Source organism: Enhydra lutris, unplaced genomic scaffold, assembly GCF_002288905.1.
Source record: "Enhydra lutris kenyoni isolate GAN:26980312 unplaced genomic scaffold, ASM228890v2 scaffoldscaffold79, whole genome shotgun sequence".
Classification (NCBI taxonomy): Eukaryota; Metazoa; Chordata; class Mammalia; order Carnivora; family Mustelidae; genus Enhydra; species Enhydra lutris.
The window spans coordinates 6,417,524-6,423,635 of record NW_019154163.1 but is presented as its reverse complement, the minus strand read 5'-3'; positions in this window follow the sequence as shown (position 1 = coordinate 6,423,635).

Genomic DNA, 6,112 nt, shown 5'->3' with positions numbered 1-6,112 from the left:
GGGCTTGATCCCAGGACCCTGGGATCATGACCTGAGCCGAAGGCAGAGGCTTTAACCCACTGAGCCACCCAGGCGCCCCTGAAACTAATATTATACTGCATGTCCACTAACCGGAATTCAAATGAAAGCTTAAAAAATAATAAAAATGAATATTTTTTTAATTGCCTGACTAACGTTGGGGTTAAGTGTCTTTTCTTTTCCATGAAGGATGGGGTGTGTGGGCAGGGGGCAGGAAGGCCATTTCTGCAGATCTTCACATATGCTCAGCAATGTCTGGAATGCAGCAGGGGACACCACTGAATCTCATGGTGGTGGGTTACAGGCTACATTATCTTACTCCCATAGGAAAGAGACCAGTGGGGAGTAAATTAAGAACTGAGTGTGATGATACATTGGTTGTGGGATTATGGTTGACTTTTTAAAAATTCATTCTGGTAACTTTCCCCAACTTTCCAAGTTGTCTCTGGTGAGGATGTCAAGTCCATATTGGGGGGGGGGGTTTCAACACAAGAACAAGATCTGGAAGGAAGGGCTGGCAGTGCTGTTCAGAGAAGACTGAGTGAACTGGCTTCAGAGGCATTGCCTGAGGCCATTCTCTGAGGTGAAAGGAAGCAAGAGAGAGAAAAACCCTCCGGGCCTTGACCCTGAACCATCCGATAGTAATTCATCACCCTCAAACTATTTGCACCCCATTGGCTCTCCTGTGCACCTCCAAATTGATGAAATCCCACGCCATGGGTTTCCAGAGGCCTGGATTTCCAAGAATCGGCTCATTAGAATGTTTTGACCGAATCAGGGCACTTTCTAAGGGGTTGTGGGGATCAGTCCTCCAGGCAGGATCCTTCTGGATAAAGAAGGCTTGGAGGTGCCACAGTGCCACTGAAAGTCTAGCCTCTCCCGTACTGCATAGACTCTGCTTCCCCATCCTGGGTTAGCAGTGCAGGCTGTGGGAAATAATTATCCAAGTAGGCAGGGGACAGTTGTACTGGATAGGCTGGAGGAGGGAGCCTTGGAAGTTCGGTGGATTTATAAGGATAGAAGAAGTCAGAGATAAATGGCCATAAGGATGACAATTGTTGTTTTCTAGAAAGGCCCCAGTAAATAGGCTCAGAGCTTCTTTTTTTTCTGGCAGACAGTGTGGATGCGCTAAGATGGAAGGTAGTTGTTGTCACCAGTCTAATGGTCTCAGTGGTGGCTGGTGACCGTATTTCATCTCAGAGGGTGAGCTGTAGAACAAGAATTTAGCATTGGCCAGACAGGTACACCAGCGATGCTACTGGTGGAAAGTGCAGTGATATACATAGCATTTGTGGATCTGATTGACAGATACACTTTATTCAAATGTTGGCACGCACGAGCGGGTAAAGCAGACTTGGAGAGCCATCGTGCTTTGCCATCAAAAGCTGGGTTTAAAAAAAAAAAAAGGAGTCTGTGGCTGTGGTAATGTATCGTGGGGGCTCAATCACCCCAGAGACAGAAGATTTTATTCAAAGTACCAGCTGGCTCCAGCTGGACTAGGGCAGAGTGAGTGAAGGGGAGAGGAGGCCAGAGAGTTAGCCAGGAGTTAAATCTGGTAGAGTCTCTCCAGGCCAAGGACTGGGTTTTTACTCTGGGTGAGACCAGAAGCCCTTGACTGGCAGGCTTTGAGCTGAGGAATCACACAGCTCACACAGTACATCAATGGCAAAGAAAATCTAAGTTTTCACAGATATGTTGGGTGAGGGAATCAAGGCCAAATTAAAGTGTGGAAGTCTAATCGCATGACTGATTTGAACACAAAACACATGCCATAAGGCTCTCCACATTTACTGCCTGTCGGCCAGAGATGTTGACCCACCTTTTCGAGCTGCCTAAGTGGAAAGAGGGAAAGGTGATCACCAGCAGGAGTCCCAGTATCCCCGAAGTCAAACCTGAATGACTGCACAGAAGGAATAATCATGGTTTTGCCTGAGGTAGGTTTCTCCCATGAGTCACCCTAGGGAGGTTGCTGTGTAACGAGTGAACTTCCTCTTCAACATTGTCCTAACACCAGATGCAACGATGACGTTTGTGGAGATCTCTTTTACCACACTCTGGGTGTGAGCACAATTGAGCAAAAGTAGTTTGTTCCCTTACCCTCACCACCACTACCAAATTGCTTGTGAACAGTGTTCGTTCATTCATGGATGCCCTACTGTGTTTCCTTTGCTTGTCTGTTTCGCTGTTTGGTGTGCTATTTATCGTCTGCCTCTCCTCCTTAGGGTTATTTACCCTTTGCCTGTTATATGTGTTGGAACTATTTTTCTTTGTCTTGGGATTTTGTTGACAATGGTGCAACCATAGGGGGAAATTGACAGAAACATAATTTTGTGGGGGACATTAACATCTCCCTCTCATTGTTCACTGGACTAAAAAAAAATGAGTAAATGTGGAGGATGTTGGTAATATATATTTATTCATGCAGCAAACATTTATGGAGGACCTCCTCCATGCCAGTCACTATCGAGACAAAGTAGTGAACCATGAGACACACGTAATAAACAACCACATTGCCACAACAACCGCCTTGGCTTGGAAGAGCTTGCCTTCTAGTGGGCGGAGACAAGCAAACATCCTAACAAGGAAGCAAATCACATAACTTGTGTTGAAGGAACAAAGTAAGACAAGGTAAAGAGGAATTGTACGTGTGGTGGGGAGGGGCACTTGAAATAAGATGTTTAAGGGTGAGCCACATTGAAAAGTGACGTTTAATCAAAGACATAAAAGCGACGAGGGAAGGAGTCAAGCAGAGGCATTCATTATATGATCTGATTGTATGTTCTAATAGCATTTTTCTGGCTGCCGGATTGACGATCAGTGGGCCAGTCTGGAGGGGGGTCAGGGGGCTAGCGGGTTGGCGGGAGGGAAGGCGAAGCAGAGAAATAAGTCAGGAAACAATTTCAGTGTGCTGGGGCAGGGAGGGGAACAGATGGTGGCTTGTAACTGGATGTTAACAGGGGAGGTGGTGAGAAGTGGTCAGATTCTGGGCATATTTTGTTCAAAACAGCTCACGGGACGGGATCTCCTAACAGGTTGAAAATGAGCGGTTGAGTACAGCAGCATCGGGAGGGATCACTCTCAAGTCTATGGCACCAGAGCTGAATGAATAGAGTTGCCATTACCCTGCAATGGAAAATACCGCAGCTGAAGACGGTTCATAGGGGAAGATGGGGGAGTTCAATTTTGCGCTTGTTAATTCGGGTTGACTCCTAGGCAGTGTTCTCAATGAACTAGAAAGGGAGGTCATCAGCTAAGAGCGAGGCCGGGAGAGGCGGTGTTGGAGGTTTGAAGAGAGAAAATAAGTTGTGGAATGGAAAGGTGGACAGGATTGGGGTCAGGAGAAAAATAAGTAGTTTGAGCATTGGAACTAAACATCTTGTGGAAAGGTGTTTTGGTCTAAATAGTGACGTGGGGTGTTCAAGACCAGACAAAGGTCACTCTGGATGATCCCATCAGAAAACTAGCTCTTGCTAGCCTGCCGGTCTGTGAAATGCAGGTTTGCTCTTGCTGGAGAGGGTGGTATGGATAGGCCCGAGTGAAGAAATCAGTAATCCGGGTTTACGTCCTCAGTTGTGCTGAAGAAGCAGGGATGGGCCTAAGACATGCTAGAACACATTTCTCCCAGACGCTTAGCTTATGCAAAACTGCACTCTGAGTTTTGCTTACAGAGAAAGAGCTCACACCGTTAGGCAATTCGTCTCAGATCTGAAAGCGAGAGATAGGTTGGAAAGGGCCTTCAGAGGACAAAAAAGGAAACCGGTAAGCCGCGCCATCTTGTAAGCAATGGGAGATAAGCAGGGACTGGCTTATGAACAAGTTTCAAAGCCCTGCTGGCCAGCTTGGTCCAAACTGCTGTATGAATATTTACAGATCCTACAAAGTGCTTCCTCCGAGACCCTGATGCCAGAATTGAGGGACTAAGAGCCACGCTACAGCGAGAGGAAGGAAGACTTCTCTAAGTACTGCCAGTTTAAGCATGTCAGAGAACAGCAATGTATATACCCTTTCCCCAGACTGGAACTTCTTCCTCTAAACCAGGCAGACCTAGAAATTCTCCTGTTTTATATATGTATACACACACACACAAACACACACACACACACACACACACACACACTATACACACATATAAAATATAGCATATTATATATAATATTAAATTATATCATTTTACATATCATAGTATATGTTATGTATTATATATACTATGTTCTGTTATTACATACTATTATATTGATATTATATCATTGTATATAATTCTGTATTATACTATTATAAATATATCCTATATTAATGTTAAATGATTGATATAAATATATAAAATTTATAGATTTGTGTGCATCTCTGCACACACATACATGCATATGTGCACATACATATATGTATACACACCTACACACACACACACACACACACACACACACGGATTTTTCTTCCAGATGAGGCCTCCCTCAAATCTTCTTACTTATGGGTTCGCCGAAAGCAAATCAGATGCAGGGGAGGGTGGAAATACTGACTGAAATAAACTTAAACTTGGGCCTATAAGCAAACCCCACAGAAAGGTTTATCAGACAAACGAAAAATCAAGGGAGGCGATAAGGCCATTTGACTCACTGTCTACCCAGTTTTCTGAGGAATTAGCAGTGGTAGTAGCAGCAAAGTAGCCAGCAAAAGTGCCTCCCCCTGCCCCCTCCACCACCAGTCTCTACTGAAGCCAGGTACCTGGGTCCACAGGTCTTAGAGGGGCAGCCTTCCCCACCAGTTCCCCAAGGGTTAGAAGATTGTATCCATTACCGCTGTTCAGTCTACCCTCTGCCTCCATGTGTTAGTACACCAGACAACCTCCTCCTTCCTTTCACCATCAGATGGGGATACTCTGCCTCCCTTTTCCCTGAGTTCCATTGGCCAGGGAGGCTGGGCATTCCACCACAGTTCTGAGTCCTCCCCCTTGGAGCTCCTGGCCTGGAGCACCGGAGAATTACACAGAGGCTCTTCTGTCCGTCTGCGCTGCTGTGAGCTACAGCGGGGGCCAGCCATCTCCATGGCCCTTTTTATTTTCCTGAACTTTGTGGAGAAACTGATGAGTACCAGGTGACCCGCCTGAGTTTCCTGCAGTTTCCCTCCTCCTTGAGTTCCACAGGGCACCGTGCTTCCTAGTCACCATTCCCATCAGCCCTCCCCAAAGCAGAGATTCGGGTAGCCACTGAAACTCGGTGAGGATAATTTAATAGCTGATAATCAGTGGGATATATCCTGGTGGTGGGGACTACAAGAGGTATCGTTTGGGATATGGGTTGCCCCCCCACTCCCACTCCCATATTCTTCAGAGGCCTTAAAGGGCTGGAACCTACCAAATCAAAATTCTGGAAAAACTTTGGCCAGGAGGGCTGGGGATTTCAGGAGCAGCATCCCACACCCCTGTAACTATCTACATGGCCCCAAATTAAAGATATGCTGCCGGTATACCACCTCCTCTAGGTGCCCATGTTACTCGTCAACTTTTCCATGAAGTTCAGGAAAATAAAAACGGCCATGGAGATGCCTGGGCATCCTCTCCATTCAACAACATCCGTTCAACGTCCTCCTGCCCCAACCCAGTCACTGGTCTCATACAATTTGTTTTCTCCTTATCCTCATTTCCCATAAATGTAAGGAACACACACCATACCTCTTACAGAGCAAACAATTAGCTTCCTGGCAAACAGTCCTACATGCCAAAGAAACCAGCAATGTGTGCTCTTTAGTAGTAGTTCAGTCATGGAGCACGTGCGGTATTTTACAAATGCGCATCAGAATCACCTGAAAGGTGTTTTAAAGCCACAGATGGCTGGGCCCTGACCCCAGAGTTTCTGATTCAGTAGGTCTGGGGCAGGGCCCGAGGCCTTGCATTTCTAACATAGCATGCCCAGGTGATGCTGATGCTGTTGTTCTGGGGATCACACTTTCAGAAAAAACTGTACTGGAGACAAAGCTGGATTGAAACCATGGCTGATTTGTTTAATCTCAGGTAGGCCACCTAAACTAAGCCTTAGTCTCCTCATATGTAAAATGGAAACACAGTACCAGTGTTTCCATTACTGGTCACTGTTAAGAT